Below are 10,394 nucleotides of genomic sequence, written 5' to 3' on the forward strand. Positions count from 1 at the left end.
TCCCAGCTATGGCAAAAGTTAGTCTTAGTTCAACTTTGCAGGTTTTGTTTCCGTCATATTAAACATCACACTTTAGCTGGGCAGGAGTTAGATGATTATTATCAGTCTATGAAAGATTAAATAAAGTTCAAAGCAAATTCAATTTTTCTTTAGGGAACAATGTAAAGTAACAATCAGTATTACATGCCTTTTATGATCGATTGCAAACCATAAAGAATTACGTCTTTATGCGTCACTATTCAAAGAGACAAAAAATGTGAACAGCTAAAACATCCTAAAGATGCACCAAGCTCATGAAATCTCAAACAAAACTTGAATGTTCTGTACATACTCTTTCAAAATGAAGTTATTTCCTGAACACCCCTCCTCTTCCAAACTGGCTTTCTATTTCCAGTTTGACCTAGATCAGCTATGAGACCTAGAGAAGGATAAGGACGGCTTGTGATTTCTCTTCTGGGACGGTGATCTCTCTCTCCTCCTCTCTCTCTAAAGGGACCTGTTCCGGCTACGGGAGAGGCTTCTCTGTCTTGGGGATCTGCGTCTAGGTGGAGGACTCCTCCACTGTCTCGAGGGTGATGACTCCAAGAGGGAGGTGGGCTACGATTTCGACTTTTTTCATCATTCCACAGTACCACTCTTAGTCGGCAGCCACATATTGCTCTCTAATCCAGCTCTCAGACAGCATCAGCTGCGTCTAGGGGATCCTAAAATTCAACAAAAGCAAAGGCAGGAGGGTTTCTAGCAACCCACACACTTCGGAGTTGTCCGTAACAAACAAAAGCTCGTTCCAATTCAGTCTTGTTACCATTGTTTCCAAGATTACCTGTATAAACCTTACAGTCCAATGGACAGGAATCACGATGCACGTCGAGATCGTGGGTTAGAAATGCTGAGGCTCAAATCCACACACCCTCGTATGGGTTTTCCTGCTCCCCTCTTGCCCGGATCCTGCAGATGCGTTTGCTAACCCGGCATCCGGAAATGGCAGGATACCTTTTTAAGTGTACCGTTTTGGTCATGGTAAGGGAAGGTGAGGAGTGGGACATTAAATGTCTTCGAATCTCAAAATCACTGACATGCCCCACACAGTCTCTATGAATTTTTCACCACCTCACCCCTGTGAAGGACTAGTCTCTTCATTAACCCAAATTCCCATGAACAAAAATATAATAGGAAACAGTAAATTGTTACAATAAATGAATGGATCAGAGACAGATAATCTGTGTCTGGAAGGCATTTTGTCTTGTTTTCAAATAGTGACTGCAATTTCCACTTTGCAAGACAGTTATTACTTCCCTCTGGATATGTGCTATGTTTTTCTCATCATTACCAAAATTTCTTCATTTTCTCAGTATCATCTTATTTAAGAGAAGCTAGAAAATAAACCATGATGTCATTAGACAATGAGATTGTGGTAATAGTAGAGAGTAATGAGATTTCAGCCTCTGGACTGTAAATTGGAAATAAGACATGTGACTGTGTCTCCTCTATTAAATTGCAAAGTGGCCAAAGGAGACTGTTCAAATAGTAATATTACCAACGAAGAAACCTTTGGATCTGGAAAGAAGAAAGAATGTAGTAAGGAAAAAAATAGATATATAAAATAATATGATCTCTCATCTTCAAATTTCTAAATTATGTTTGACTATTGAAGCAAAATTTATAACTGTTGATATGGTTCTGAATTTATGTTGAAGAAATATTTAAGATAATTACAAACAAGGTAGGGTAAAGGGAAATAAAGGGAGTTAATGTTTTTATATTTCACTTGAACAAGTAAAGGAAGATCAGGAGACTGTGATAAGTTCTGTATATAAATATAGTATGTATAGAAATCACTGAAGAATTCATGCAAAGAGATACACTGTAAAAACATTATAAATAAATCAAAATGAGCTTCTAAAAATATGTTCAGGACCTACAGTATGACAGAAAAACTTTAAAAAACAGAGACAAAAAGCATAAATCAAAAAAGAAAATGTCAGACTTAAGCCCTAACATATCAATAATATAAATCATTTAAATACACCAATTTAAAAGAGATTAATAGAGTGCATTAAAAACATGACTCAATTATGTGCTATCTACCAAAAGCTAACATCATATATAATTATGTAGCCAGGTTGAAAGTAAAGTGTTTAAAAAATACATCATGCAAACATTAATCAAAGGAAAGCAGGCGTGGCTATATTCACAACAGATAAAGTAGACTTCAGAGGAAAGAAAATTGCCAGATGGGAGGGGAGGACATTATATATGATAAAAAGGTCAATCTTCCAAAATGATATCACCATCATAAATATATATTTACCAAAAAACAGAGCTTAAAAAACATGTGAAATAGAAAATAATGGGACAGGAAGAAGAAATTGACAAATCTGCAATTAGAATAGGAAATTGCAACATATCTCTTTCAACAATTGATAGAACAACTATACTGCAAACCAGCAAGAATGTTGGAAAACTAAACAATGCTGCCAATCAACATAATCTAATGGACATTTATAGACCAATCTAACCAAGGATATCAGAATACACATTCTTTTACAAGTGCCCATGAAGCATATACCAAGAAAGATGTATCCCAGGCCATAAAAGAAATTTAAACATTTTAAAATAATTGAAAGCATACACTGTGTATTTTCCAACTGCAACAAGATCAGACAATAACTCAATAACAAAAATTTAAAAAGGTGAATCCACTAATGTTGAAAACTAAGCAAGACACTTCTAAATAATCCATGAGTCAAAGAGGAAGTGTCAAAGGAAATTTAAAAAATATGTTGACGGAATAAAAATAAAAGTAAATATCTCAAAATTTCTGAAACACACTAAAGTATTGTTGAAAGAGTAATTTAGAGCACTAAATAGATACATCAGGCAAAGGGGAAAGTATCCAAGAAATAATCTGAGCTTCCACTTCAAGAATCTAGAAAAACAATGAGACTATAAATCCAAAACAAGTAGAAGGAAGGAAACCATAAAGATGAGAGCAGAAATCAATGAAATTGAAAATCAATGAAGCATAGAGATTGCTATTTGAAAAAAATCATTAAAATTAACAAAACTTTAGCAATATTGATGAGGAGAAAAAAAAGAGAAACAAATTGTCAATACCAAGAATGAAATGGGATATCACATTGGACTGTGTAGACATTAAAGGATTATAAGGGAATGTTATGAACAACGTTGAACAAATAAATTGGACAACTTAGATGAAATGAACCACTTCCTCAGAAAACACCAACTTCCACAACTTATTCATTATTAAAAATATAATTTGTGGGGCTGGCCCAGTGGTGCAGAGGTTCTGCTTTGGTGGCCCAGGGTTCACATCCTGAGTGTGGACATGTCACCACTTGGCAAGCCATGCTGTGGCATGTGTCCCACATATAAAGTGGAGTAACATGGACATGGGCGTTAGCTCAGTGACAGTCTTCTTCAGCAAAATGAGGAGGATTGGAAGCAGATGTTAGCTCAGGGCTAATCTTCCTAAAAAATAAAAAATAATAATAATAAAAATATAATTTGAATAGTCCTGTAACTATTAAGGAAATTGAATTTATATTAAAAAAAAATAATCTCTAGAGCCAGGTAGTTTCAAGGGAGAACCCTCCCAACACATGAAGAAAAATTAGCATCAATATACACAATGTCTGCTAGAAAATAGAAAACAAGAGAACACTTCACAATTCTTTCTATAAAACTAGTATTACTCTGATACCAAAACCAGAGAAAGACAGAAAACAACAAACTCTACAAAACAATATCATTTATGAATATAGATGCAGAAATCCTGAAAAATATGACAAATAAAATTCAACAATATATATAAAATATATATACCACAGTCAAGTGGGGTTTATTCTCAGGGTTTAAAACTGTTTCAGCATTCAATACTAAACCATATTAACAAGCTAAAAACTAAAACTCATAGTATCATCATGTCAATTGCTGAGAAAAAGCATTTGGCAAAATTCAAAACCCATTATTCTTTATTATTACAGAAAAAAGATATAACATAAACATTGCCATTTTAACCATTTTTAAGTCTTCAGTACAGTAATGTTAACTACAGATGGTCCCTGACTTACAATGGTTCAAGTTATGATGTTTTGACTTTGTGATGATGGGAGAGTGATACACTTTCAGTAGAAATAATATGTCCAATTTTGAATTTTGATCTTTTCCTGGGCCAGGGATACACTGTATGATACTGTTTCCAGATGCTGGGCAGAGGTAGAAAGCCATAGCTGCCAGTCAGCCATGTGGTCACAAGGCTAAACAACCAGTACACTTAACACTCATTCTGTACCCACCCAACCATTCTGTTTTTCACTTTCAGTACAGTATTCAATAAGTTACATGAGATATTCAACACTGTATTACAAAATAGGCTTTGTGTTACATGATTTTGCCCAACCGTAGATTAATGTAAGTGTTCTAAACACATTTAACTTAGACTAGGCTAAGCTATGATGTTCCATAGGTTAGGTGGTATCAAATATATTTTCAACCTATGGTATTTTCAACTTACAGTGAGTTTATTAGGATGTAACCTCATCTTAAGTAGAGGAGGATCTGTATATACACATTGTTGTGTAACAGATCTCTAGAACTTTTTCATCTTGCAAAACCAACATCCTGTATATAAACATTGAATAACTCCCCGTTTCTTCCTCCTCCCCATCCCTGGCAAACACCATTCTACTTTCTATTTCTAACAGTTGGACTACTTTTTTAAAAAATTTAAAATTTTAGGAGTGACATCATAGTCATGGCGGAGGGAGCTTTACTGGGACTCTCTCCCCTCCAACATACAACAAAAAATGAACAACAATATTCCAACAAAAATTATCATAATAGCACAGAAGTCATCAGAGACCCACAGCAGCCAAACAACGGAGGGCAGAGAGGCCCCTCAGAGGAGCAGGAATGGCATAAGAGATCTTTGCTCCCTCCCCTAGAGACTGGGATCACTGCCATGGGAGGCTCTGTGAGGGAAGGAGTGGGGGAGGGGCCACATGTCTGCAGGATCACCCAGGACTCCCACAGCTGTGCAACCCTGATGGACGCCCTCTAATGTGGGAAAGCTTTCTCGTGGGGTAACCTCAGCAAGCCAAGACCCCAGGAGAGCAGATAACAAGAGCTGATCAGGAAGCCAGGTCTGCTTATGAGAGGAGGAGCCCCTCCATCCCCCAACCTGCACTGTGCGCCACCATCTCAGCTGAAGGTGAAGGGCTCACAATAGCAGCTCTCAACACCCATATAGTGGCAACAGGCTGTAACTGCAACTGAATAATATCACCATGGGAAGACCCGTCCTTCTTCCAGCATCCGTAAGTTCAACAAATCTCCAGATCATAGGGAAAAAAAGCACCCAGAATTATGCCCTGAGGACTCAGAAATAAGTAAACTAAGTGAAAATTAATTCAGAATAGCTATAGTCAAAAAATTCAATGAGGTAAAGGAAAATATAGAGAAACAAGTCAACAAGTTCTGGAGTTACTTCACAAAAGAGATTGAAACTATAAAGATGAATCAATCAGAAATACTAGAAATGAAAAATACAATGGATCAGATAAAACAGAATATTGATTCCCTGAGTGCCCGTGTGGATGCCATAGAGGAGCAAGTCAGCATAATCAAAGATAGACAGGTTGAATGACTCCAGATAGAGGAAAGGAGAGAAATAAAAATAAAAGAGGATGAAGAAAATCTCTGAGAAATAGCCAACTCAATGAGGAAATGCAATATAAGAATAATTGGAATACCTGAGGGTGACAAAAAGAAGAATGAAGCAGAAAGTGTACTCAAAGGGATAATAGAAGATAACTTCCCAAATCTTTAAAATGAGAGAGTAATATGTGTGGAGGAAGCTTTGAGGTCTGTTAGATATGTCAATGTAAAAAGACCAACTGCAAGGCATATAGTAGTAAAACTGGCAAAAGTGATTGACAAAGAAAGAATACTTAGGGTGGCAAGGCAGGAGAAAATAATCTACAAAGGAACCCTTATCAGACTTGCAGCAGATTTCTCTGCAGAAACCTTACAAGCTAGGAGAGATTGGAATGACCTGTTAAAAACGTTAAAATATAACAATCTTCAACCAAGAATACTCTATCCAGCAAAAACATCCTTCAGATATGAGGGAGAAATTAAATCTTTCCCAGACAAACAAAAGCTAAGGGACTTCATAGCCAAGAGACCCCCCCACACACACACACACACACACAAGAAATCCTCAAGAAGGCCCTCATACCTGAAAAAAGAAAATAGGGAGAAAGCGTCACAAAACACAGATTAAGGAGACTGATAGAATCACAATAGGATAGCAAATATACAGCTATAGCATTAGGATAAAGGGAAGGAAAACACGAAAAACAAAGACAATCTTATCACTTTAACCACAAACTCACAACACAAGTTGGAATAAGAGATGACAAGAATAACTTAGGAGGGAAGGAGGAAAGGGCCTGAATCAGTTTAGGCCATGCCCTCATGCATCAATAATCAACCTCAATGTAAATAGGTTGAACTCTCCAATAAAAAGACACAGAGTATCAAGATGGATTAAGGAACAAGATCCAGCAATCTGTTGCCTGCAGGAAACACACCTTAGCTCCAACAACAAACACAGGCTCAGAGTGAGGGGGTGGAAGATGATAATCCAAGCTAATGGCAAACAAAAGAAAGCAGGTGTTGCAATATTTATATCAGACAAAGTAGATTTCAAGATAAGGCAGGTAAAGAGAGACATAGAGGGTCAGTATATAATGATCAAAGGGACGCTACATCAAGAAGAAATAACATTTATAAATATCTATTCACACAACATACGAGCACCAAAGTTCATAAAGCAACTATTAACAAACCTAAAAGAAGATATTAAAAATAACACAATAATAGTAGGGGACATCAATGCCCCACTCACATCAATGGACAGATCATCCAGACAGAAAATCAACAAGGAAATGGTGGAGATAAATGAAAAGCTAAAACAGTTGGACTTAATAGAAATATATAGAAAACTCCATCCAAAAACAGCAGAATACACATTCTTCTCAAGTGCACATGGAACAGTTTCAAGGATAGACCATATGTTGGGAAACAAGACAAGCTTCTATAAATTAAAAAAAAATTGAAATAATAACAAGCATCTTCCCTGATCATAATGCTATAAAGCTAGAAATTAATTACAAGAAAAAAACTGAGAAAGGGACAAAGATATGGAGACTAAACAATATGCTATTGAACAAGCAATAGGTCATTGAAGAAATCAAAAATTATCTGTAGACAAATGAAAATGAAAACATGCAATACCAACTCATATGGGATATTGCAAAAGCTGTATTAAGAGGGAAATTCATCGCAACACAAGCACACATTAACAAACAAGAAAAATCCCAAATAAGTAACCTCAAATTACACCAAACTGAATTAGAGAAAGAAGAACAAACAAAGCCCACAGTCAGCAGAAGGAGAGAAATAATAAAAATTGGAGCATAAATAAATGCTATTGAAACAAAAAAGGCAGTAGAAAGGATCAATGAAACAAACAGCTTGTTCTTTGAGAAGATGAACAAAATTGACAAATCCCTAGCCAGTTTTACAAAGAAAAAAGGAGAGAAAGCTCAAATAAACAAAATCAGAAATGAAAAAGGAGAAATAACAACAGACTTTGCAGAAATACAATGGATTATAAGAGAATACTATGAAAAACTATATGCCAACAAAATGGATAACCTAGAGGAAATGGATAAATTCTTAGACTTTTACCATCTCCCAAAGCTAATTCAAGAAGTAGCAGACAGTCGGAACAGACGAATCACAAGGAAGGAGATTGAAACAGCAATCAAAAGCATCCCAAAGAATAAAACCCCAGGACCAGATTGCTTTCCTGGGGAATTCTACGAAACTTTCAAAGAGGATTTAATACTTATACTTTTCAAGCTATTCCCAAAATTTATGGAAGATGGAACACTTCCTAACACATTCTACGAGGCTAACATCACCCTGATACCAAAGCCTGACAAGGACAGCATGAAAAAGGAGAACTACAGGCCAATATCGCTGATGAACATAGATGAAAAAATTCTCAACAAAATCTTGGCAACTTGAATTCAGCAATACATCAAAAGTATCATACATCATGATCAAGTGGGTTTCATACCAGGGACTCAGGGATGGTTTAACATCCTCAAATCAATTAACATGGTACACCAAATCAACAAATTGAGGAATAAAAACCACATGATCATCTCAATTGATGCAGAGAAAGCATTTGACAAGATCCAACAGCCATTTATGATAAAAACTTTGAACAAAATGGGGATAGAAGGAAATTACATCAACATAATAAAGGCCACATATGAAAAACCCACAGCCAACATCATATCAATGGGCAAAAACTAAGTGCCATCCCCCTGAAAACTGGAATGAGACAAGGATGCCCTCTATCACCACTCTTATTCAACATAGTACTGGAGGTTTGGGCCAGAGCAATTAGGCAAGAGAAAGGAATAAAAGGAATCCAAATAGCAGGGGAAGAAGTGAAACTCTCGCAGTTTGCAGACGACATGATCTTATATAAAGAAAACACCAAAGAATCCATTGGAAAACTTTTAGAAATAATCAACAACTACAACAAAGTTGCAGGATATAAAATCAATGTACATAAATCAGTAGCATTTCTATACTCTAATAACGAACTAACAGAAAAAGAACTCAAGAACACAATACCATTCACAATTGCAACAAAAACAATAAAATACCTCGGGGTGAATTTAACTAAGGAAGTGAAGAAGCTATACAATGAAAACTAAAAGGCTTTCCTGAAAGAAATGGATGAGGACATAAAGAGATGCAAAGACATTCCATGTACATGGATTGGAAGAATAAACATAGTTAAAACGTCCATACTACCTAAAGCAATCTACAGATTCAATGCAATCCCAATCAGAATCCCAATGACATTCTTTACAGAAATAGAACAAAGAATCCTAAAATTCATATGGGGCAACAAAAGACCCCGAATTGCTAAAGCAATCCTGAGAAAAAAGAACACAGCTGGAGGCATCACAATCCCTGACTTCAAAACATACTACAAAGCTACAGTAATCAAAACAGCATGGTACTGGTACAAAAACAGGTGCACAGATCACTGGAACAGAATTAAAAGCCCAGTAATAAAACCACACATCTATGGACAGCTAATCTTTGACAAAGGAGCTGAGGGCATACAATGGAGAAAAGAAAGTCTTTTCAACAAATGGTGCTGGGAAAACTGGAAAGCCACATGTAAAAGAATGAAAATTGACCATTTTTTTTCACCATTCACAAAAATAAACTCTAAATGGATCAAAGACCTAAAGGAAAGACCTGAAACCATAAGGCTTCGAGAGGAAAATGTAGGCAGTACACTCTTTGACATCAGTATTAAAAGGATCTTTTCAGACACCTTGTCTTCTCAGACAAGGGAAACAATAGAAAGAATAAACAAATGGGACCTCATCAAGCTAAAGAGCTTCTTCAAGGCAAGGGAAAATAGGAGTGAAACAAAAAAACAACCCACTAATTGGGAAAAAAATATTTGCAAATCATATATCCGACAAAGAGTTAATACCCATAATATATAAAGAACTCACACAACTCAACAAAAAAAACTCAAACAACCCGATCAAAACATGGGCAGAGGAGATGAACAGACATTTCTCAAAAGAAGTCATGTGATGACCAATAGGCACATGAAAAGATGTTCATCATCACTGATCATCAGAGAAATGCAAATCAAAACTACACTAAGACATCACCTTACACCCATTAGAATGGAAAAAATAACCAAAACAAAAAGTAACAAGTGTTGGAGAGGTTGTGGAAAAAAAGTATCCCTCATACACTGCTGGTGGGAGTGCAAACTGGTGCAGCCACTATGGAAGACAGTATGGAGATTTCTCAAAAAATTAAAATGGAAATACCATATGACCCAGCCATCCCACTACTGGGTATCTATCCAAAGAACTTAAGATTAGCAATGCCTAAAGTCTCATGCAACCCTATGTTCATTGCAGCACTATTTACAATAGCCAAGATGTGGAAGCAACCTAACTGCCCATCAACTGATGATTGTATAAAGAAGATATGGTGTATATATACACAATGGAATATTACTCAGCCATAAAAAAGAATAAAATCATCCCATTCACAACAACATGGATGGACCTTTAGAGAATTATGTTAAGTGAAATAAGTCAGATAGAGAAGGACAATTTCTGTATGACTCCACTCATATGAGGAATTTAAACATGTAGACAAAGAGAACAGATTAGTGGCTACCAGGGGAAAGGGGGCTGGGGGTGGGCAAAAAGGGTGAAGGGGTGCACCTACAACAGGAC

At 36.3% G+C, this 10,394-nt stretch overlaps 1 pseudogene; it reads right to left on the reverse strand.

Moving 5' to 3' along the window:
- Positions 1 to 384: 384 nt before the first annotated feature.
- LOC123278960 (serine/arginine-rich splicing factor 3 pseudogene) lies at positions 385 to 975 on the reverse strand (annotated as a pseudogene).
- Positions 976 to 10,394: the final 9,419 nt, after the last annotated feature.

This window comes from Equus asinus, chromosome 20, assembly GCF_041296235.1.
Source record: "Equus asinus isolate D_3611 breed Donkey chromosome 20, EquAss-T2T_v2, whole genome shotgun sequence".
Taxonomy (NCBI): domain Eukaryota; kingdom Metazoa; phylum Chordata; class Mammalia; order Perissodactyla; family Equidae; genus Equus; species Equus asinus.